At 41.5% G+C, this 25518-nt stretch overlaps 1 protein-coding gene across 3 annotated transcripts in view; it reads left to right on the top strand.

Annotated features, from left to right (window-relative positions):
* The first annotated feature begins 515 nt into the window (after positions 1–515).
* Positions 516–25518, top strand: part of ppfibp1a (PPFIA binding protein 1a) — an 82909-nt gene continuing 57906 nt past the window's right edge. For 2 of the 3 annotated variants that reach the window (XM_034163152.1, XM_034163154.1), the window contains exon 1: positions 517–633. The gene's annotated coding sequence lies outside the window, so the exon portion shown is untranslated. Of the gene's footprint in view, positions 634–8558; positions 8637–25518 lie in introns of all 3 variants that reach the window. The other variant, XM_034163153.1, reaches the window with a different exon arrangement.

A 25518-nucleotide genomic window follows, 5' to 3' on the forward strand; every position in this document is an offset into this window, starting at 1 on the left:
ACTGTATTCATAAGGAGACTCAGTTTTGGAGCTAATCTTCTCTTGTATCTAATTTGTTTAGCTCTTCTCAGCCTCTATAAATCGAAAGGAAATCAAATTATAAATATTCAGCAAACTTATCCCCGTCAATTTTTTCCACTAATAGCAAGATATAGAAACAAACACTCAAAATTAAAATGATTTTAAATGAGATTAAATGCAACATCATGCTCGTCTACATTTGGTATCAAATAAATTGCTTTGTTTTATCACCCAAAAGAAATTGTGCATTTTTATAGGATAAAATTATCTCATCATTTATTTATTTTCACAAAATAATTCTTAATAATTAAAATTTCTTAATTTTATGTTAGATATATCCAAACCCTTTGCGCAGTATTTTGCATATATTCTGTGTCTTACTTACTGGTTTCCTGCTTTTACTTTACTTTTACTTTGGAAAAACGTCTGGTAGTTTTCCTGCCGTACGTTTTGTTTTCATCTTGACACCGCTGTCTTTTTTTTTTTTTGCTTTAAAATGAGAAGAAAAAAGTCACAATTTCAGTGAGTTGAACGTCGAGCGAAGCGCAGTTGAAAAGTTCAAGCTGCTGGAAACTGCAGGATCACACCGAGAACTTCTTCCCGGGTGAAAACGTAAGTTGAATAAGTTTGAGTGAACTTTCTTTTGTTGTTGGAGTTTGTAAAACGGAGCGCGGAGTTTTACTTTTAATCCAGGATTCGAAGCGCGGTTCGCTCGTGTGAGTTTAACTCCGCTTTTGTAGCCTGAAGGATCATTTGATTAATTGATGGACAAATTTTAAGATCATCTAAAATGTAAGTATTTTTATATTTTTATTTTTGTTTCTATCTAAAGAAAAAAAGTTGCAGAATTTTTCAGTTATAAATATGGTAACTTACTTTTTCGCCGAGACCGTTTATTCATTTTAGCTTTTACGACACAGTCAGTTAATCAAAAGAAACTTTCTCATCTTTTTGAATCACACAATTTAGGAAAGCAAATACGTAATTTCGACTGATGAGTTCTTATTTTTCTAAATCATACGAGAGGTTTGCATCCAGCTCATTTAATTAATCAGAACCTTTCCGGAGTGTGACCAGCCGGACGATGTCACAATTCTGATGCTGCGCAATACTCTTGGAATTGCGCAAAGCCATGATTTGGAAGTGGAAGTATTGTTCAAATTTCCAGGGCTCCTGCATTTTACTTTAAAACGTTTTACCCTAACCCAGACCGTTATACTGGTCCTAATCATTTAAGGAAAAATAATCTGCAAACTTGTTGCCATCTGAGACACTTTGAGCAGGGCTTTGAACCAGAATTTTTTTTTTCCCAACTGGTTCCTTCTGAACAGAAACGTATTTCAACGTTTCCGGTTTTGGGCTCCACCCCAAAATTAGCCATTTGGTGGTTAGGAGTGCACACATGTCTGGGAAAGCCTATAGCACTCCTGGGTCAACAGTCACAGGTACCAGACAATATACAGTTATAGACTTTTGATTTCAGTGTACCCGTGATTATGCGGACCTGGACACCCCATCCTGACCAGGTCCGCATAATCATGGGTACACCGAAATTAAAAGTCTATAACTATCTTATTATATGGTAAACAAGAAAATTGGGGAGTTTGTGAAACATACTAAAACTGAAAAATCAATCTCAAGTTTCAACTCCTTATTATTACTGTCATACAGCACCAACAGGTCCAAAATACTTCATGAGCACAATCTCTAAAGCCCCTTTCACACCGGGGCTGCCTCGAGCTTCCTGTGGTGTCGTGACGACACAGGAATGTCTGCGTCAGGTGCGCGCTGCAGACAGACTGTGCACTCTGATTTATCTTCTAGTTTATATTTGTGCTGAGCTGCAGGTCTGCGCTCTGAGTTCTGTTATAGTTTATCTTTCCGACTTTGACCGCAAGATGCGCGTGCGCACGAACCGTCTGTGAGTAAATGTGGAGATGTCTGGAGTAGAGGTGCACCGATCAATCGGCCACCGCTCATTATCGGCCGATCACGCCTTGATCGATTTGATCGGTGATCGGCAAAATGCGCCGATCAAAAGGACCGATCACAACAGTGCAGGCAGTAGCGCAGGGAGTGCTTGGTGTGTTTGTCAGGAAAATGATCATTTCTCTACATTGATTACAGACCCTGCAGTGGGTCCGTGATCAACTTTTCTGCAGCGCGGCTTTGCTCTGAACCTTGAACCAATCGAACCAGTGGTTCGCAGATTGAAGCAATGCTTCGAGCCTTTTGCTTCGTTTATACTTTCTTTCTTTCGCTTAATTTTCCCCCGCTAAAACCCTAAAGAGCATACGTCTGTGAGTATTATTTACCTTTTCTATGTTAAATCGACCTGTTGTGGTCTTCTGAAACAGTTGATAGATGTATTTTATAACTTAAAAACGGGAGCGATGCTAATGCGTTAGCATGTCTATGGCATTTTCAATGTTAAAAGTTAGCATTACGCATTTGCAGCTGTCATCACGTTCGGGTGCATTTGTTTTCAAATTGTAATATTTCTTAAATTTATTTTTGTTTATATATTAATTTATTATTATTTTGGGCATGATCCAAATATGTACTTGATCAGTATCGGCCAATCAAAATTTCAGTGATCGGTGATCGGCCTAAAAAAAATCCTGATTGGTGCACCTTTAGTCTGGAGTTATACTTGATGTGGACATGTCCTGTCTCTGGAAATCAGTCTGTGAGCAGGACTTTTATGGACTGTATTTAAACACATTTGTGAGAGAAGACTGAAGACTGCAGCCAGCAGCGTTTTTTTTTCCTCGGTTCAAAACCCAGCCAGACTGGAAAATCACTAAGGGTCCTTTGGCAAGGTCCTTAATCCCCAAGTTGCTCCTGGTGTGTAGTGAGCACCTTGCATGACAGCACCCTGACGTACGTGTGTGTGTGTGTGTGTATGTGTATGTGTGTGCGTGTGCGTGCGAATGGGTGAATGTGAGGCATAATTGTAAAGCACTTCTGATGCAGATGGAAAAGTGCTATATAAATGCAGTGCTCAGTCTCATGTGGCTGAGCGCCACTTGTCCCTCTAAGAAGTTGATGCTGACTGCACTGGGCCGCATAACTAGTTAGCATACCGGAGTCCCATTCGTTACTGGAATTAACCAGACAAATCACTCCACCAGCTTAGAAGTGCCACGCACCACCAACCACAGAATCAAGAAAGACCTATCAATCTGCCAATCCTCTCCGTGTCCAAGCTGGCTGAGGTTTCCTGTGTTGAGTCAAATTAAGCCGCAGCTCCACTCATGGTGCCGCCCTTCTTTTAGTTCCTTTAAGAAAGGCTTTGGTGTCCCGGAGCCTGCCCAGCAAATCATAGGAATAACGCCTCCAGATCACTAGTTGGCATCATTTATGGTCAGAACTACGACGGTATCTGATCATCTTCAAACCTCTGACTTTCATTCTTGATTAATGAAAACATTCTTGGCAAATGCTTTTGCTTTTGTCCGTCTTGTGCCGGTCGAAGAATTTCACCTCTGTTGACACAATACGAATGCCCTCGGCCATCCCTCTTAATCATGGCTCCGGTTCAGAGAAGAAAACCCACAAAATGGAACTGGAGTCCTATTCCATTATTCCTAGCTGGGGTATCCAGGAGACCTGACCTGGTGTGAACACTTTCATTTTTTTCTGAAGTAAACGCGTCGGACCCCGCGGGACACTCGGCTAAGAACATCAAGGGGGCACCGAGAGGCAGGGGCTTGGACAGATGGCAGCTTGATCCCAAGTTCCAACTACGAGCTTTTTAACTGCAGCAACTTTAAGATATGCTATTGGAGCTTGAATTACTGCAACTGGTGGCAACAGAGGCACACAAAATACTGATAAACAGAGAGAGAAATGACTTGGATTTAAATGGCCGCTCACATGTGTTGGCTATGTTTGGTACTAGTGAACTCTGACCTCTCCCACAATACAGTACGTCACCCGAGACGCCGATATGGCTAATTGACATTCCCATTCCCATTAGAACAAACAAATATCCTTCTCAGACAAGGTTAATAGCATTCCATGTCAGCTGTGGGACACTGAAAACACTTTATGTGCCAGACCTGTATGTGGCGCTGTGACGCTCTCACAAATGACAGAGAAGACAGTAGAGGGTACTCAAACAGACAACATAAGCGGGACACTGAGTAAAATAAAGCCTTTTAAGCGGGACACTGAGTAAAATAAAGCCTTTTAAGAGAAAGAGGGTCTGATCACCTGAAATAGACTTACTCTGTATTTAAAGCCAAGCAGTGTGTTTCTTGTATTTTTAAAAGACACAGTGCTGTGTTGCTCTCAGCCTTGCAGCGAAGTCTGCGCAAACCCACAGCTGCGCAAACTCCAGCGATTTGTTCCGTCAACCAGAAAAATAAGTTATTTTAAAAGGTGAAATATATTCTCTCCAGTGTTCACCCATCTGATGTATCTTCGGCATTCTGCTGAAATAAAGCCCATTTGATCCACTAAAACAAAAAAATTATAATAATGACCCAAATAAATGCAGTGTTTTTAAAGAAATATGCCGATGTTGTGCTTTTCTCAGCGTGAAATGTGGGACAGCACTTTGTCTCTCCACCAACAACATCCATGAAAATACAGACCTGGAATGGATGTGTGCACCTCAATCTATTAGCGTCGCTCAGGACAGGAAGATGTGCCGATCAGCAATAATAAACTGACTGCTTTTTTTTTGCGCTAGCGTCGCTATTTCCTAATGTATTTTAATAAATGTAGGCTTGTTTTAAAGCCCTTTGAACGTATGCATGTGTGGGTGAAAAAAAAAAAACTTATGTAAAATGCAGAAATTTGGGGAAATTATGAAAAACTGAGCTGCTTTTCTCACTCTATTGTCGCTACTTGTTAACAGATTTTAATAAAAGTAGACTTGTTTTAAAGCCCTTTGAAAGCTCTTTCCAATGAACCTATGCATGCGTGGGTAGAAAAACTGTTTTATGTAAAGTGTGGAAATTTGGGGAATTTACTGTGTCTCCCCTTTATAAATGAAGCCTTGTAAGTTGTATTCAAGCTGATTAAAAGCTCGGATAAAAAAATCCTTATGTATTAAAATATAAATCTGAAGTATGCCTTGCCATTGTGGTCATTTACCTTGCTGCTTTTTCCACTGTAATATTACTGCTAGTCTTTTAATGACAACAACATATATATGAGGTCTGTGAGAAAAGTATCTGACCTTTTTATTTTATGCAAAAAATATATGGATTTGATTCATATGTTTTTACGTCAGCCAAGCTTGAACCTTCGTGCGCATGCGTGAGATTTTCCACGCCTGTCGGTTGCGTCATTTGCCTGTGGGCAGGCTTTGAGTGAGCACTACTCCACCCCTCTCGTCGTTTCATTGCGAGGAAATGGCGGAATGATTTGGGCTTTTTTTTTTCCAAAATTTATCTGGCTTTCGGTGAAAATTTTACGGGCTTCACAGAGAATAAGGAGTGTTACTACAGCTTTAAGGACGGCCCACAATGGCGTATGGCGCGCCGCGCTCCGAGCCGCCATCAAGAGGCAGAAACCACCACATCATTTCTAAACGGATCGCTGTGTGGATCCGTGACCATCGTGTGCAATTTCTCTGGTTATCACAAGAGCTGGACATCAGCCATTTTCCGGCAGATTTCACTTTTAACAAGAGATTTTGTCATGGAAAGCCACGCGGAGGCTTTGCGCGTCAGGACCGATTCGCTGATGAAGCGAGACAAAGGAACACCTCCGTTTCAGAGTGTTAGAGGACAAGTTGGGACAAGCCCAGCTCTCCACAATTTCTCTTATACTCACTCAACTGGTAAACACTGAAAGCCGAGATAGGCGCGCCGTGCGCCATTGTGGGCCGTCCTTAAAGCTGTAGTAACACTCCTTATTCTCTGTGAAGCCCGTAAAATTTTCACCGAAAGCCAGATAAATTTTTTCAAATGGTTCCCACCTGCCAGTCTCTAACAGTTTCTGAAAAACGTCTGATGGGAAAAAAAACCCAAATCATTCCGCCATTTCCTCGCAATGAAACGACGACGAGAGGGGTGGACCAGTGCTCACTCAAAGCCTGCCCACAGGCGAATGACGCAACCGACAGGCGTGGAAAAACTCACGCATGCGCACAAAGGTTCAAGCTTGGCTGACGTAAAAACATATGAATCAAATCCATATATTTTTTTGCATAAAATAAAAAGGTCGGATTCTTTTCTCACAGACCTTGTGTGTGTGTGTGTGTGTGTATATATATATGTATGTGTGTGTATGTATGTATATGTGTGCATGATTTTTACTAGCATTTTATTACAAGTAGTAGATATAAAGCCATTCACCATCCCTGGTTCTTAAGACCAGGCACCTAAGTGGCTCTGCTCTACTCTTTTCTACTCTCCTATTTTACTCTTCCTTTTTAGATATTTAGATATACCTTTATATACTAGCATAGTTTCACCTTAGAATTGGAATATAAGATATACCTTACTGAATTTTCATATCATATTAAACAACAACTGCAAGTATGTATGTGTGTATACAAGGTCTATTAGACAATAAACCGACCCTTTTTTTTTTTTTTTTTTTTTAACTATATGGATTTGATTGACATGCAATTACACCAATCATGCTTGAACCCTCGTGCGCATGCGTGAGTTTTTTCACGCGTGTCGGTGACGTCATTTCCCTGTGGGCAGGCCTTGAGTGAGATGTGGTCCCGCCCTCTCGGCTGAATTCCTTTGTTTCACACGCTGCTCGAGACGGCGCGCGTTGCTTTATCAAAATTTTTTCTGGACCTGTGAGGAATATCCAAGTGGACACTATTCGAGAAATTCAGCTGGTTTTCGGTGAAAAGTTTAACGGCTGATGAGAGATTATGGGGTGTTTCTGTCGCTGTAAGGACTTCCCACAGAGCGGGACATCGTGCAGCACTTCCACACACCGTTGTCGGCCTGTTTCGACCTGAAAACATCCTAATTTAAGGCTTAATTCACCCAGGACGTCGTGAGAGAACAGAAAAGATTCAGAAGAGGCCGGCATGAGGACTTTATGCGGACATTCCACTGTTTAAGGACATTTTTTAATGAAAGACGTGCGCGCAAATTCGCAGAGTCGTCACGGAAACGACTCGGCGAATCTGTGTGCGCCGCGACAGGAAAAACTAAAATTAAACTCAAATTCGGGCGGCTTTTGATGGCTTTCAACAAGTGAGTAACTGAGAAATTGTTTAACAGCTTGGGCATGTTCCAACTTACCGTTAAGGTTTCCAACGGAGGTGTTTTTCCTGTCGCGACCCCCCGAGGTCGGGTCCAGCCCGACATGCGACTCTGCCCGCACGTTCTTTCATTACAAAATGTCCGTTAACAATGGAATGTCCGAATAAACTCCTCATGCCGACTTCTTCTGAAAGTTCTCTGACTTACTGGGTCAACAGAGCCTGAAATGTGGAAGTTTTCAACTTGAAACGGCGAGACGCTGCCGCCTCGAAGCGCAGATCGCCGTCAGGCGCCATGGGCCATCCTTAAAGCGACACTACCAGACCAAAATCTCTCATCAGCCGTTAAAATTTTTACCGAAAACCAGCTGAATTTATCGAATGGTGTCCACTCAGTTGTGCCTTACAGTTTTGAAAAAATTTTGATCAAACAAAGTAGCAGTCTGAGCCATTCCTAAACAATGAAAAAAATCGACGAGAGGGTGGGCGACTCCTCACTCAAAGACTGCCCACAGGCGAATGACGTAACCGACAGGCGTGAAAAAACTCTTGCATGCCCACGAGGGTTCAAGCATGTCTGATGTAATCACACGTGATTCAAATCCATATGGTTTTTGAAAAAAATAATAAGGTCAGATACTTTTCTAATAGACCTCGTGTATATATATTTAAACATTTTTGTTTCCATATCTGTATGCATGTGAACGCAGCTTAATGAAAAGAACTTATGGCGTTGCGTTAGAGTCTCAGTATATCGATATTAATTGTGACATAACGACTTTAAAATAGACATTTGTTTTACATAATTACATTAAGGCTCTTGTACAGTTCATTTTAGTATTTGAGAATTTATTTTTGTAGTTGGTGCAGCAGATGGTGAAGCTCTGGCTGCCTTTTTTTTCTCCTCATTTCGCTTCTGGCTCAAGGTGCTCTCTCCACCCTTAGTAATGGCCGCCGTGTGGCACGCCGCTATTCACGTGACGTCCATTCCAGGTTTCTATTTCCATGACAACATCCACAATAAAAGACAGGCAGCAGTGAGCCTCACCGGGTTGTCGTCGTCTTCTTCTTCTTCTTCTGTCAAGTTTATTGGCGGTTTCTAAACTGACACGGTGCATTACCACCACCAACTGTTTGGGTTTGGAGCATTAATGGAGTCTGATGTCCTAATGATCTGGTGAGGACAAAGCTTTTCAAGAACGAAAAAAATAGCAGTATGAAGCAGTTACCATTATTTTAAATAAACAGTTCTGTTCGGGAAGATAAAAAATATAAAGTTTATGGTTTTGTTTTAGTTCCTAGCAAAATGCCAATGTTTCTGGTTTTCCTTCCATGAACTGGTACAAAGTCTTGACTCTGAGGACCTCGTTCTTACACCGGAAGCACTTCCAGAAATGGCGGCCAGTCCTTTCCACACACAGAAAAGGTAAACTCGATAGAAAACAAAGTCCCTGTTTGTTGTGGAGAGAATTTATTCACATTACACGTTACATTGTTATTGTTTCAGTCGTTTGCATAATTTTCATTAATTGTCTTGAATGATATGAAATGTGTTGGCAACATCATCGATGCTTTGATCATAAAGTTTTGGCTTCCTGCAGAGCAAATGTCACAAATGTGGGGCAGATCGATATTTTTTTGGAAACACTGTCAATCATTTGGGGACTTGATTATTATTTATTCTCAGATTGTACACTTTTGGATCATAGTTTGTTTGTCTGAGGGGAATTATTTTCAGGACAAATGGTGTTTGAATCCAGATTTGGTGGTAGTAAATATATTAGACACTGTAAATAACAATTATTTTCATAATTAATTAATGGATCATTTTTCTTGATTTAATTGTGCAGTTTTTGAGCCAAAAAATGATCACATTCAAGAATCCAAAATAAAAAAAAAACGTTATCACATTATCAATTACCAATTATCATCTAGACTATGGCTCCAGTCTGTGTGTAGAAAAAGCAGTTTAAATTTGCACTGAGTGCTTGTCTTCCTTTGTTTGAGGTACAGCTGTGCAGGAAAGTCCTCCTGAAGCACTGCCTGACCTGCTACGCCTGATTAGGACTTGGCTGCTGGACAGAGAACTGAAAGCATAACAAAGGATTTTATTTCTATCTCTGACAGTAACCATATTTGTACCTGATTACACTTCCCCAGCCAGTGTTTGGCAATGGAGTCCACACTTTTTTAAAGTTGTCTACCCTGCTGTGGCTCACATTGTGGTCCAAAGCTCCTTTTTTCCCCCTGAGGTAACAGATGTTTTCATTTGTTTATTAATGTAAAGAGGAGACGATACACACTTCTTTTACAGGAAAAATAAAACTGAGTACTGGAGAGGCCCAAATCAGCAGGGCTTTTGTTGTTATTGAAGCTCTGCATCAATCCTAGCAACTTTTTAAAGGTATTTCTGTTCCTTACATACACGTGGTGGTACTCTTATAAAAAGTACAATTACTTAAAGTAGACCTGCATTGAAATAAATGCAGTCAGATTTTTTTGACCAAAAAATGACTTACATTTACACATAAGATCCTTCTGAATGTAGTAAAGTAAATCTGCAAGCCCAGATCTGTCATTCAACAGAGAAATCTTCATTTAAAAATGACAAATTTACAGCTAAAATTTAGCCCTCTGCAAAACTGTCATCACATCCGGGACGCTGCCGAGACGTCAGGGAAAAGACCCTATCCCAGCATGCATTGCGCACGCCAACTGTAATTTGTGGATTTACATCAGTTTGCATCTGCATCTTTTTCTTGTCTTATACGGAAGGATCTACTTTTTTTAAAACTTCATATTGTCTTGCAGCACATTTGGTGAGTACACATTTCTTTTATTTGTGCTTGAAAATTATTTTGGGGGACTTTTTCCTACGCCGGTTTGATTGAGTGGTTTCTCATTGAAAATCTACTGTCTTTCGCCTCCGGTGTTACCGTTGCGGGGTACGGAGGCGGGACCCGAAAAGAATCCAAGTCATTAAAAAGATATAAACCTCTCTCAGCGGCCACGGAGCTCTGCGGCTCCAATTACCGAGACATGCGGTGCTGTGGAAAGTCTGTCCTTGCAGCAACAGGTGTCACCGGCCGCTCCGCATCAAAACAGCGAGCGTAGTCTCTGGACTTGTGCCAAGTTGGCTGCATCTCCATTCATTAGAGAGAGAGGTGGTGCCAGCTGCACAGCAGACACGGGGGCGACGTGAGTGGCCCGCTTCGGCGTTTACCGAGCACACAGACTCAGTAAGCGCAGCGGAGGCAGAGAGCGAGGCGTCGGGGAAGAACGTCGCCCGCTGCCGATGTCGCCGCTGATCTGAGCATGCAGAGCTGTATCTCACATTCATTGCAGCTTACTTTTGGATGCTGAAACCAGGATGTGTATAACAGTAACATTACTAACAGATAAAATCAATTTCAATGCGGGATCGGACTGAAGACGGGAGCGCTCCGTCTTCTGCCGGATGTCACTGCAATGTCCCGGATGTACAAACAGTTTTTGCTGAGGGCCAAATTTTAGCTGCAAATTTGTAATTTTTAAATGAAGATTTCTCCGCTGAATTACAAATTTGGGCTTGCAGATTTACTTTACTGCATTCATATGGGTCTTATAAATACATATCAGCTATTTCTTTCTGAGATCTGACCACATTTATTTCAATGCAGGTCTACATTAAGAGCCAATTTTTTTAAGGATCAGGCAGGCTGTGATTCAAGCCGACTGATTTCCACAAAACATGGCTCAGAGATGGAAACTACCAAGAAACAATCTTTCCCAAAAAATTTTCAACCGAAAACCAAATGGTGACCTTGCCAGGGGTCATCAAAGTTCAATGCAGAAATACGAAAAAACTGATATTTCATTAAATTCCCATCTTTCAAGTGGTGTAACATTCAGTGTCATCAAGTCCCCAAGCTAGTTTAACTATCAAATGACTTATGGAGGCAAACTCTTAGGGAGTTTGCCTCCATAAGCCATTTGCCAAAATTTTGCCAACTGTTATATAAAGTAGAGATGTTGGTTTATCCACTCCTGCAAATTCTGTTTTTAAAAAAAAAAAAAAAAAAAAGGCTGATGGTGCGGGCCACCAGGTGGCACTAAACGTCCTAAAAATTGGGCAGGTCGAATACTTTGGCGCTCCATCAAGACCCCAATGTTTTTTCAGTTGCATTTGATAGAGTAGGGCCTATATTTGTTGATAACATTGAAATCTGGTTGGGGTCGTGATGGTGCAGAGGGCTATGGGCCTTTAAATACAGCCAATTTTGTGAAATAACCAGACTTTGAGCGCCCCCTATATTCAGCGCCATCGATCCCCAAACCTAATATGTATATAAGAAAGAGTTTGCTTCCATAAGTCATTTGATAGTTAAACTGGCTTGGGGACTTGATGACACTGAATGTTACACCACTTAAAAGATGGGAATTTAATGAAATGTCATTTTATGCATATTTATGCCTTTAACTTTGATCCCTGGCAAGGTCACCCACCTGTTTGGTTTTCGGTGGAGAAATTTTGGGAAAGTTAGTTTCTTGGTAGGTTCCATCTCTGAGCCATATTTCGCTGAAATTCAAGTCAGCTTGAATCACACCCTAATGTAAACCTGCCTGAACTTTAAAAACATTGCCTCTTAATTTTTCCCCAGTAATTGTGTATTCCAGCATTTATTTGATGACTAATACAGTAATCAAAACTGTGAGGCTTTCAGTTGTATAAAATACAGGTTTAGATGAAGCCTGTTGATGATAAAAGCAGCCTGTAAGCTCTGTTTTTTCATGGCAGAAAGATTAATTAAAATGCCAAAAAAAATCCCTTCTCAGGCTAACCTTGCTGAATTGTTCATGATAAAGTCCAAAGGTCAAAGGCCAATATATCCACGTGCAGGTCTATACAAGCACCAGACCTCAGATTTGGAAAAGAAAGAAACTGACGAAGTTAATTTCAAGCGCCATGTAACTTTATGGCCACAGACATCCATAAACTGAAAGCAACTCCTGCTCATAATTTCCACCATGCATGTGATAAGATTATTCCCTGTAATAAACCCAATACCATGGTGCTGTTGTTTGTCTTTCGGCTGCCCCTGGTTGTCCCAGGACTGATCTGCATTTGGAACTGGCGCAACTTCACAGTGGATGCTCTTCCTGATGCAAATGGAGAAACACACAAAGCTCTTAGTCTTCCTACATACTCCCTCTGCCAAGTACAAATCAGGACCTACTCTGGTTCAGGTGTGTACAGAGCATGTCTCCACCAGCGACACACGAGTAGATGGTGCCTCCCAGCAGCTACAGGACTACTTTGAAAACACCAACTGGGATGTTTTCTGCAACCAGGACCTGGAAGAATACAGCTCTGCAGTACTTGGGTACATTCAGCACTGTGTGGACACTGTCACGGTAGACAGGCATATCCGGGTCTTCCCAAATGAAAAGCCCTGGATGACCAAAAGTGTCGATCCTGCTGAAGGAGAGGGACATAGCCTTCAGGTCTGGCAACAGAGAACATTACAGTGGTGTCAGAGCAGACCTGAAGCGAGGCATCAAAGAGGCAAAGTCAGCCTACAGGGAGAGGATCAAGGAGGACTTCAGCAGCAACAACAGCCAGCAGGTGTGGCAAGGGGTTCAGCACTTTATCAACTACAGATCCAGTAACATCACTGCAGCAACAGGGGGCATCTCGCTGGCAGATACCAACCACTTCTTTGCCCATTTCGAAGTGGAGACAGTTGCGGGGACCGCACGGCAGATACCAACCACCAACAGCCAGACCTTCACCGTGCAAGCCCTGGAGGTCAGGCATGTTCTGCGGATGGTGAACCCCCGGAATGCTGCAGGACCAGACGGCGTGACCGAGAGTACTGAGGGACTATGCTGACCAACTGGCTGATGTCTATACCAGCATCTTTAACCAGTCCCTCTCCCAATGCTCCACCACCCCCACCCCGCCTGAAGTCCTCCACAATCATCCCTGTTCCAAAGAGAACCACCATCAGCATCCTCAACGACTACCGGCCAGTAGCACTCATGCGCATCATTATGAAGTGCTCTGAAAAACTTGTCCAGAGGCACATCACCTCATCCCTGCCCATCACACTGGACCCCCACCAGCAAATAGATCAACAGAGAATGCCATCGCCACTGCTCGACACACCGAGGGAGCTACGCAAGGCTTCTGTGTCTAGACTTTAGCTTGGCATTTAATACAATCATACCTAGCAGGCTGATGAGTAAGCTGGGGGACCTGGGCCCCTCTGAGAACATCTGCGTGTGGATTATGGACATCTTGACCATCCAGATTGTTACCAGCGCAAAGTTCAAAAGCCAGCATCTGTGATGTATGGGGGCCTGCCTGCAGTCCAGATCTGTCACCCATTGAAAATGTGTGGCACATTATGAAGCGCAAAATACAACAACGGAGACCCCGGACTGTTGAACAACTGAAGTCGTACATCAACATTTCAAAATGAGCAAATATTTGCACAAAAACAATAAAGTTTATCAGTTTGAACATTAAATATCTTGTCTTTGTGGTGTATTCAGTTGAATATAGGTTGAAGAGGATTTGCAAATCATTGTATTCTGTTTTTATTTACATTTTACACAATGTCCCAACTTCCTTGGAATTGGGGTTGTACAATATACAGTGGGGTTAAAAAAAAGTATTTAGTCAGTCCCTGATTGTGCAAATGCTCCTACTTAGAAAGATGAGAGAGGTCTGTAATTTTCATCATAGGTACACTTCAACTATGAGACAAAATGAGGAAAAAAAAAAAACCAGGAAATCACATTGTCGGATTTTTAAAGAATTTATTTGTAATTATGGTGGAAAATAAGTATTTGGTCACCTACAAACAAGCAAGATTTCTGGCTCTCACAGACCTGCAACTGTTTTTTTTTTTTTTTTTTAAGAAGCTCTTCTGTCCTCCACCTGTTACCTGTATTAATGGCACCTGTTTGAACTCATTATCTGTATAAAAGACACCTGTCCACATCCTCAAACAGTCAGACTCCAAACTCAACCATGGCCAAGACCAAAGAGCTGTTGAAGGACACCAGGAAGAAAATTGTATACCTGCACCAGGCTGGGAAGAGTGAATCTACAATAGTCAGGCAGGTTGGTGTGAATAAATCAACTGTGGGAGCATTTGTAAGAAAATGGAAGACATACAAGACCATTGATAATCTCCCTCAATCTGGGGCTCCACGCAAGATGTCACTGTGTGGGGTTAAAATGATCATGAGAACGGTGAGCAAAAATCCCAGAACTACACAAAGGGACCTGCAGAGAGCTGGGACCAAAGTAAAAAAAGGCTACACTCTACGCAGAGAGGGACTCGAATCCTGCAGTGCCAGGCATGTCCCCCTGCTTAAGACAGTACATGTCCAGGCCCGTCTGAAGTTTGCCAGAGAGCATATGGATGATCCAGAAGAGGATTCGGAGAATATCATGGTCAGATGAAACCAAAATGGAACTTTTTAGTAAAAACTCAACTTGTCGTGTTTGGAGGAAGAAGAATGCTGAGTTGCATTCCAAGAACACCATATCTACTGTGAAGCATGGGGGTGTAAACATCATGTTTTGGGGCTGTTTTTCTGCAAAGGGGACAGGACGACTGATCCGTGTTAAGGGAAGAATGAACGGGGCCATGTATCATGAGATTTCAAGCCAAAACCACCTTCCATCAGTGAAAGCATTGAAGATGCAACGTGGCTGGGTCTTCCAGCATGACAATGATCCCAAACACACCACTCGGGTAACGAAGAAGTGGCTCCGTAAAAAGCATTTCAAGGTCCTGGAGTGGCCAAGCCAGTCTCCAGACCTTAACCCCATAGAAAATTTGTTGAGGGAGTTGAAAGTCCATACGACAGCCCCAAAACATCAATGCTCTAGAGGAGATCTGCATGGAGGAATGGACCAAAATACCAGCTACAGCGTGTGCAAACCTGGTGAAGACTTACAGAAACGTTTGACCTCTGTCATTGCCAACAAAGTTTATGTTACAAAGTATTGAGTTGAATTTTTGTTATTGACCAAATACTTATTTTCCACCATAATTTACAAATAAATTCTTTAAAAGTCCAACAATGTGATTTCCTGGATGTCCCCCCCATTTTGTCTCACAGTTGAAGTGTACTTATAATGAAAATTACAGACCTCTCTCATCTTTCTAAGTAGGAGAACTTGCACAATCAGGGACTGACTAAATACTTGTTTACCCCACTGTAATGTTCCTCTCCTACGGAATTCTTCTTCATATTTGCATTTAGTGTCGTACATTTTTGCACATTCCTTGTATTTTGTATATTGTGTACAGTTTTTTGCTTTCCTTCATTCTTATTATTCTATTGTATTTTATTTAAACTCTGTTATTTATTTATCATCAACCACTGCACTAAAAAGAGAGCTGCTACTTTTTTTAATCTCGATATACTTTGTACTGCTACGCTGTAAAATGATGATAAAAGGATCCTGTGCTGTATATTCCATCATACAAGTTGCAGTGCCTTCCAAACAAGTTAATAAAATATTTTACTGCAGAAAGTTACCCAAATTTTAATCAGTTTATCCTCATTTCATGCCCTTCTTGCTTCGACACTTCCAAAATGCTAACATTTATCGTTTTTGAGTTATTAATGAAAGTGGAAGGGGTGGACTCTTATATTTTCACTTACTGAATTATCCCAGGCTTTTATGAAATTCACACTAACATTTTACCTGTACTCATTAAATGAAGTGAATTACATTGCGATGTGACAAAAGCAGCACTGTAGACTTTGGAATTTCAGTTTTCACTAATGTCAGTGTCGGATTTGTCTGAGAATGACTGTGAGTGAGAGGAAGACATTTCTGCACAATATGCCAGGAAATACTTCCTAATAGAACCAAGCAAGGGTCTTCCTGAGTCTCGGGATGCTTCTTTTTTTGGTGTCTTGTTTGTGCTTTCAGGTTCACTCCAGTGGGTAACCCTGTGAAGCTTTCAGTGTTTTACTTTGGAGTAGCTCATCTGACATAATGCCCTGAACACGCGACTCTGTTCAAACTCTGCACTCGCAAAGAGCTGCTTCTGTGCAGTGAACTTGATAAAAGCAGCAAGAGGCGACGTTTCTTGTCTTGCTGTGGTCTGTTATTCTGTTCCTCTCTTTCCACTGTCCTTGTTTTCTGTGCAAAGACATTTGGATAGCTGCAGTTTGGCTACTTGGAGAAACTAGAATCTTGAGACCAGTGTTGGCAGTGCTGCCATGTGAGTATCTTGAAGACAAAGAGATGTTTGTGTGCGCAGCGTCTCATTGGCCCACCGCCGCTGCAGCAAGGCATAAAGCATAGCTCTCTGACGTCTCTGTTAAACACTTTGAACTCACAGTAGCTCAGACAAAAGTCCACCATAGGTCCTCTCAGGGAAGGAGTGTAAACGAAGACTGCAGGCTGGACTTCACATGGGATCAATTTGGACAAATCAGTGCCACATTGCACACTTCGGGATATCACTTTCAAGTACTGGTAGAGCTACACAGGCTGGACTGTAAAGGTGCCCTGACACTTGCATGACTTTGATCCGTGCACTTGCACGCACATCGTTGTGACGATGCCACCCGCTGGTTAGGGTTAGGGACACTGCGTATATAAAATAATTATTTCATAGCAGATTAATCATTTTCCTTGCACGTTGGCTGTTGAAAACAACTCTAATCGCTTCCGGAATCACAGCAGACTGTTCCAGCTGGAGCTCTTCCTGCACGCGCGCTGAACGAGGTGGAGAAAGCCTTTTGAGCCGTCTAAAAAGGTAATTATTTGTCATGTTTACATTGTCATGACTTGGTAAAACAGTTGCATGTTCTTCACTTCTTGTGTGCAGCTGTAAAAGTATGTTAATGACAGATTTTAACATCTTGTTATAATCTGTCGTTATAAATCTTTTTGAGGAAGATGAGAACCTTCCAGGTTTCTTCTGAGATGATAACTCTCTTTTATAGAAGTTTTACTGAATCTGTTTTAATTTTTTATATTGTTGCATGGTTTGGAAATTTGAATTGTTCCAATAAGTCGTCTCGATAGTCTTGTCAAAACTGCTGGAAAAATCTCAGGAAGTCAGCAGGCCGGGGTAATGTCCATCTATAACAGACAGGTCCTGAGGAAGGCTAATGCTATTCTGGATTGTCCTAATCACCCACTGGAAAAAAAGAGTTTGAGCTTTTGCCCTCAGGCCGTCATATTAGTACTCATGAGGAGGACTAAAAGATTTCAGGTCTGGTTTATTCCCAGTGCAATTTTATTACTTAATGGCAATTAGCCCTTAGGTGCTCTTGTTTTTCTTGCACTACTATTGCTTATTTGCACATCCACACTTTGCACTTTTGCAGTACTTTGTAGTGTTTTGGCATGAATTCTGGATTGAACATTTGACATTTGTATGTGTATGGTGCTTTTAATATGGAATTGTTTTTATTATGTCTGAACTTAGACTTTTAATTGGGTCTTATTTTCACTGTTAATATTGTTATTGTCTTTTGTGTGCTCCTGCTGCAACACTAATTTCCCTTTATGGGACAATAAAGAAATTCTGACTTTGATGCGTGAGTGATTTTCTTTTTTCAACATTTCAAAATTCTCTTTGTGCACTTGCACACGGCGGCACACATCTCGCATTCAGTCTACACTGGTTCACAGCGAGTTTACTCATCAGTACGACACACTGCATACGCGTGCATGAAACAAAGTCGTGCAAGTGTCAGGGGGCCTCAAGTGGTTGGGATAGTAACTACAACCCCTGGCAAAAATTATGGAATCACCGGCCTCGGAGGATGTTCACTCAGTTGTTTAATTTTGTAGAAAAAAAGCAGATCACAGACATGACACAAAACTAAAGTCATTTCAAATGGCAACTTTCTGGCTTTAAGAAACGCTGTAAGAAATCAGGAAAAAAAATTGTGGCAGTCAGTAACGGTTACTTTTTTAGACCAAGTAGAGGGGAAAAAAATATGGAATCACTCAATTCTGAGGAAAAAATGATGGAATCATGAAAAACAAAAGAACGCTCCAACACATCACTAGTATTTTGTTGCACCACCTCTGGCTTTTATAACAGCTTGCAGTCTCTGAGGCATGGACTTAATGAGTGACAAACAGTACTCTTCATCAATCTGGCTCCAACTTTCTCTGATTGCTGTTGCCAGATCAGGTTTGCAAGTTGGAGCCTTGTCATGGACCATTTTCTTCAACTTCCACCAAAGATTTTCAATTGGATTAAGATCCGGACTATTTGCAGGCCATGACATTGACCCTATGTGTCTTTTTGCAAGGAATGTTTTCACAGTTTTTGCTCTATGGCAAGATGCATTATCATCTTGAAAAATGATTTCATCATCCCCAAACATCCTTTCAATTGATGGGATAAGAAAAGTGTCCAAAATATCAACGTAAACTTGTGCATTTATTGATGATGTAATGACAGCCATCTCCCCAGTGCCTTTACCTGACATGCAGCCCCATATCATCAGTGACTGTGGAAATTTACATGTTCTCTTCAGGCAGTCATCTTTAGAAATCTCATTGGAACGGCACCAAACAAAAGTTCCAGCATCATCACCCTGCCCAATGCAGATTCGAGATTCATCACTGAATATGACTTTCATCCAGTCATCCACAGTCCATGATTGGACTGTGGATGATGTGAGATCATCAGTAACTAATCTGTTTGAAAGTAGTTTGCCTCTACTGGTGGTTGGCTCTCACTGCGGTATTGTATCACTTCCTGTTCCGGAGCACAGCTGTGTTTTTCTGTATCTGTTAGCTGTTTAATCTGCGCAGTTAGATTGATCTAGTTATCTAGATTACGATTTGTTTCCCAGTGTAATCTTTACGTGCCTTAACTAAAGCACTCCTTCTGCTGAATCACCTCTAAATTATTTACACATTATTCACTTTGCGTGTTTTTAGGAATCCGCTAGCTTAGCGTAGCTACTAGCTCTTAGCCGATTTAGCATGGCGGCTTCTCCTGTCTCTCCCGCACTTTTCTGCTCTGGGTGTGAAATGTTTAGTTATTCCTCGGCCTCCTTTAGCAGTAACGGTACTTGTAATAAGTGTAGCTTATTCGTAGCTTTGGAGGCCAGGCTGGGCGAATTGGAGACCCGGCTCCGCACCGTGGAAAATTCTACAGTTAGCCAGGCCCCTGTAGTCGGTGCGGACCAAGGTAGCTTAGCCGCCGTTAGTTCCCCCCTGGCAGATCCCGAGCAGCCGGGAAAGCAGGCTGACTGGGTGACTGTGAGGAGGAAGCGTAGCCCTAAACAGAAGCCCCATGTACACCGCCAACCCGTTCACATCTCTAACCGTTTTTCCCCACTCGACGACACACCCGCCGAGGATCAAACTCTGGTTATTGGCGACTCTGTTTTGAGAAATGTGAAGTTAGCGACACCAGCAACCATAGTCAATTGTCTTCCGGGGGCCAGAGCAGGCGACATTGAAGGAAATTTGAAACTGCTGGCTAAGGCTAAGCGTAAATTTGGTAAGATTGTAATTCACGTCGGCAGTAATGACACCCGGTTACGCCAATCGGAGGTCACTAAAATTAACATTAAATCGGTGTGTAACTTTGCAAAAACAATGTCGGACTCTGTAGTTTTCTCTGGGCCCCTCCCCAATCAGACCGGGAGTGACATGTTTAGCCGCATGTTCTCCTTGAATTGCTGGCTGTCTGAGTGGTGTCCAAAAAATGAGGTGGGCTTCATAGATAATTGGCAAAGCTTCTGGGGAAAACCTGGTCTTGTTAGGAGAGACGGCATCCATCCCACTTTGGATGGAGCAGCTCTCATTTCTAGAAATCTGGCCAATTTTCTTAATCCTCCAAACCGTGACTATCCAGGGTTGGGACCAGGAAGCAGAGTTGTAGTCTTACACACCTCTCTGCAGCTTCTCTCCCCCTGCCATCCCCTCATTACCCCATCCCCGTAGAGACGGTGCCTGCTCCCAGACTACCAATAACCAGCAAAAATCTATTTAAGCATAAAAATTCAAAAAGAAAAAATAATATAGCACCTTCAACTGCACCACAGACTAAAACAGTTAAATGTGGTCTATTAAACATTAGGTCTCTCTCTTCTAAGTCCCTGTTGGTAAATGATATAATAATTGATCAACATATTGATTTATTCTGCCTAACAGAAACCTGGTTACAGCAGGATGAATATGTTAGTTTAAATGAGTCAACACCCCCGAGTCACACTAACTGTCAGAATGCTCGTAGCACGGGCCGGGGCGGAGGATTAGCAGCAATCTTCCATTCCAGCTTATTAATTAATCAAAAACCCAGACAGAGCTTTAATTCATTTGAAAGCTTGTCTCTTAGTCTTGTCCATCCAAATTGGAAGTCCCAAAAACCAGTTTTATTTGTTATTATCTATCGTCCACCTGGTCGTTACTGTGAGTTTCTCTGTGAATTTTCAGACCTTTTGTCTGACTTAGTGCTTAGCTCAGATAAGATAATTATAGTGGGCGATTTTAACATCCACACAGATGCTGAGAATGACAGCCTCAACACTGCATTTAATCTATTATTAGACTCTATTGGCTTTGCTCAAAAAGTAAATGAGTCCACCCACCACTTTAATCATATCTTAGATCTTGTTCTGACTTATGGTATGGAAATAGAAGACTTAACAGTATTCCCTGAAAACTCCCTTCTGTCTGATCATTTCTTAATAACATTTACATTTACTCTGATGGACTACCCAGCAGTAGGGAATAAGTTTCATTACACTAGAAGTCTTTCAGAAAGCGCTGTAACTAGGTTTAAGGATATGATTCCTTCTTTATGTTCTCTAATGCCATATAACAACACAGTGCAGAGTAGCTACCTAAACTTTGTAAGGGAGATAGAGTATCTCGTCAATAGTTTTACATCCTCATTGAAGACAACTTTGGATGCTGTAGCTCCTCTGAAAAAGAGAGCTTTAAATCAGAAGTGTCTGACTCCGTGGTATAACTCACAAACTCGTAGCTTAAAGCAGATAACCCGTAAGTTGGAGAGGAAATGGCGTCTCACTAATTTAGAAGATCTTCACTTAGCCTGGAAAAAGAGTCTGTTGCTCTATAAAAAAGCCCTCCGTAAAGCTAGGACATCTTTCTACTCATCACTAATTGAAGAAAATAAGAACAACCCCAGGTTTCTTTTCAGCACTGTAGCCAGGCTGACAAAGAGTCAGAGCTCTATTGAGCTGAGTATTCCATTAACTTTAACTAGTAATGACTTCATGACTTTCTTTGCTAACAAAATTTTAACTATTAGAGAAAAAATTACTCATAACCATCCCAAAGACGTATCGTTATCTTTGGCTGCTTTCAGTGATGCCGGTATTTGGTTAGACTCTTTCTCTCCGATTGTTCTGTCTGAGTTATTTTCATTAGTTACTTCATCCAAACCATCAACATGTTTATTAGACCCCATTCCTACCAGGCTGCTCAAGGAAGCCCTACCATTATTTAATGCTTCGATCTTAAATATGATCAATCTATCTTTGTTAGTTGGCTATGTACCACAGGCTTTTAAGGTGGCAGTAATTAAACCATTACTTAAAAAGCCATCACTTGACCCAGCTATCTTAGCTAATTATAGGCCAATCTCCAACCTTCCTTTTCTCTCAAAAATTCTTGAAAGGGTTGTTGTAAAACAGCTAACTGATCATCTGCAGAGGAATGGTCTATTTGAAGAGTTTCAGTCAGGTTTTAGAATTCATCATAGTACAGAAACAGCATTAGTGAAGGTTACAAATGATCTTCTTATGGCCTCGGACAGTGGACTCATCTCTGTGCTTGTTCTGTTAGACCTCAGTGCTGCTTTTGATACTGTTGACCATAAAATTTTATTACAGAGATTAGAGCATGCCATAGGTATTAAAGGCACTGCGCTGCGGTGGTTTGAATCATATTTGTCTAATAGATTACAATTTGTTCATGTAAATGGGGAATCTTCTTCACAGACTAAAGTTAATTATGGAGTTCCACAAGGTTCTGTGCTAGGACCAATTTTATTCACTTTATATATGCTTCCCTTAGGCAGTATTATTAGACGGTATTGCTTAAATTTTCATTGTTACGCAGATGATACCCAGGTTTATCTATCCATGAAGCCAGAGGACACACACCAATTAGCTAAACTGCAGGATTGTCTTACAGACATAAAGACATGGATGACCTCTAATTTCCTGCTTTTAAACTCAGATAAAACTGAAGTTATTGTACTTGGCCCCACAAATCTTAGAAACATGGTGTCTAACCAGATCCTTACTCTGGATGGCATTACCCTGACCTCTAGTAATACTGTGAGAAATCTTGGAGTCATTTTTGATCAGGATATGTCATTCAAAGTGCATATTAAACAAATATGTAGGACTGCTTTTTTGCATTTACGCAATATCTCTAAAATCAGAAAGGTCTTGTCTCAGAGTGATGCTGAAAAACTAATTCATGCATTTATTTCCTCTAGGCTGGACTATTGTAATTCATTATTATCAGGTTGTCCTAAAAGTTCCCTAAAAAGCCTTCAGTTAATTCAAAATGCTGCAGCTAGAGTACTGACGGGGACTAGAAGGAGAGAGCATATCTCACCCATATTGGCCTCTCTTCATTGGCTTCCTGTTAATTCTAGAATAGAATTTAAAATTCTTCTTCTTACTTATAAGGTTTTGAATAATCAGGTCCCATCTTATCTTAGGGACCTCATAGTACCATATCACCCCAATAGAGCGCTTCGCTCTCAGACTGCAGGCTTACTTGTAGTTCCTAGGGTTTGTAAGAGTAGAATGGGAGGCAGAGCCTTCAGCTTTCAGGCTCCTCTCCTGTGGAACCAGCTCCCAATTCAGATCAGGGAGACAGACACCCTCTCTACTTTTAAGATTAGGCTTAAAACTTTCCTTTTTGCTAAAGCTTATAGTTAGGGCTGGATCAGGTGACCCTGAACCATCCCTTAGTTATGCTGCTATAGACGTAGACTGCTGGGGGGTTCCCATGATGCACTGTTTCTTTCTCTTTTTGCTCTGTATGCACCACTCTGCATTTAATCATTAGTGATCGATCTCTGCTCCCCTCCACAGCATGTCTTTTTCCTGGTTCTCTCCCTCAGCCCCAACCAGTCCCAGCAGAAGACTGCCCCTCCCTGAGCCTGGTTCTGCTGGAGGTTTCTTCCTGTTAAAAGGGAGTTTTTCCTTCCCACTGTAGCCAAGTGCTTGCTCACAGGGGGTCGTTTTGACCGTTGGGGTTTTACATAATTATTGTATGGCCTTGCCTTACAATATAAAGCGCCTTGGGGCAACTGTTTGTTGTGATTTGGCGCTATATAAAAAAAATTGATTGATTGATTGATTGATTGATTGCTTTTCCTTAGCCCATTGTAACCTTGTTTTTTTCTGTTTAGGTGTTAATGATGGCTTTCGTTTAGCTTTTCTGTATGTAAATCTCATTTCCTTTAGGCGGTTTCTTACAGTTCGGTCACAGACGTTGACTCCAGTTTCCTCCCATTCGTTCCTCATTTGTTTTGTTGTGCATTTTTGATTTTTGAGACATATTGCTTTAAGTTTTCTGTCTTGACGCTTTGTCTTCCTTGGTCTACCAGTATGTTTGCCTTTAACAACCTTCCTATGTTGTTTGTATTTGGTCCAGAGTTTAGACACAGCTGACTGTGAACAACCAACATCTTTTGCAACATTGCGTGATGATTTACCCTCTTTTAAGAGTTTGATAATCCTCTCCTTTGTTTCAATTGACATCTCTCGTGTTGGAGCCATGATTCATGTCAGTCCACTTGGTGCAACAGCTCTCCAAGGTGTGATCACTCCTTTTTAGATGCAGACTAATGAGCAGATCTGATTTGATGCAGGTGTTAGTTTTGGGGATGAAAATTTACAGGGTGATTCCATAATTTATTCCTCAGAATTGAGTGAGTCCATATTTTTTTCCCTCTGCTTGGTCTAAAAAGTAACCGTTACTGACTGACACAATTTTTTTTTTTTCCTGATTTCTTACAGTGTTTCTTAAAGCCAGAAAGTTGCCATTTGAAATGACTTTAGTTTTGTGTCATGTCTGTGATCTGCTTTTTTTTTTGCAAAATTAAACAACTGAACATCCTCCAAGGCCGGTGAGTCCATAATTATTGCCAGGGGTTGTATGTGTACTCAGCTGTTAAGCAGGATTATTCACTAGCTGCTATTGTTAATGCCACTACAAGTAAAGCAACACTTACTTGTGATCTAATGTCAGTCCTTTAATTCTGAAGGGGTTAAAGCTTATGTTCCAATTTTATGTCTGTGATAAATCCAAGTGGAATCCTTTTTCAGTTGAATGCTATTTGCACATAAAAATGGAAAAATTCATGGTAGTGATCCTTGTGGGATGCCTTCATCAACATTTTATAGTTTTGACTGTACAAGAAAGATATGAGCACGTGAAACTCTACTTATTTAAAAACAATGATTGAGTGGGTGGAAGTACTAAATGCTTCAGGTTGAAGCTGTGACTACTTCTAACAGCTGCTATTACTAATAATGTTCAGGTAGTTGAACGACTGCTGCTCCTGTGATTACTGGTCTTTGCCAGTTTAGCCTTGAAAAGCCATGACAGCTGGAACTCGGTTGTTGAATCACGATGGCGGCTGTGCATCGGGTCAAGCAATCAAAGGGGGTTTTTAATCCTCCACATCAGGTTATTGGACTTGCAGCATTGCAGAAGTAATCAACAGATTAATTGTTAATGAAAATAATGAGTTGCAGCCTGATTAGGGATTTTTTTTTGTGTGTGTGTCTCAGGAAGTGGAAAGCTGAGATTTTAATTCCATACTTTTCTGTTGGGAAAGTGTAGTGACACGGACCCACAACAGGGGGCACAAATGAACGGACAATGGAGGAAGTCAAATAACAACACTTTACTGTTGTGAATAAGCACAACAAACACAGCAGATTACAATAATAGTCAATGAAGTCAATTCACAAAAATGTGTCGCGTGGGCAGGCTCGAAGATAAGAGACGTCTGTCCAAATCAGAACCGGAACCACACGATTTCCTCCGCCACCGAACCCCGGGAATACTGGAGCCGCCAAGTCCCGAACTCCCAGGTGGCCACTGCCTCCGCTTGTCGGATCTGGTACTGCTGGCGAGGAACAAAAACAGTTAGATGTGGGTGCGTCTGCACCCAGCAACACATATGGTGGAAAACCACCTCCACCTCTCGTCGGAAAAAAGGAAACAAAATATCTGCTATCCAACACACAAAGTAACAGGTATTCCTGTCAGGAAGACAACAAAGTCGGCTGAGTACGTTACCTCC

This window comes from Thalassophryne amazonica, chromosome 22, assembly GCF_902500255.1.
Source record: "Thalassophryne amazonica chromosome 22, fThaAma1.1, whole genome shotgun sequence".
Lineage (NCBI taxonomy): Eukaryota > Metazoa > Chordata > Actinopteri > Batrachoidiformes > Batrachoididae > Thalassophryne > Thalassophryne amazonica.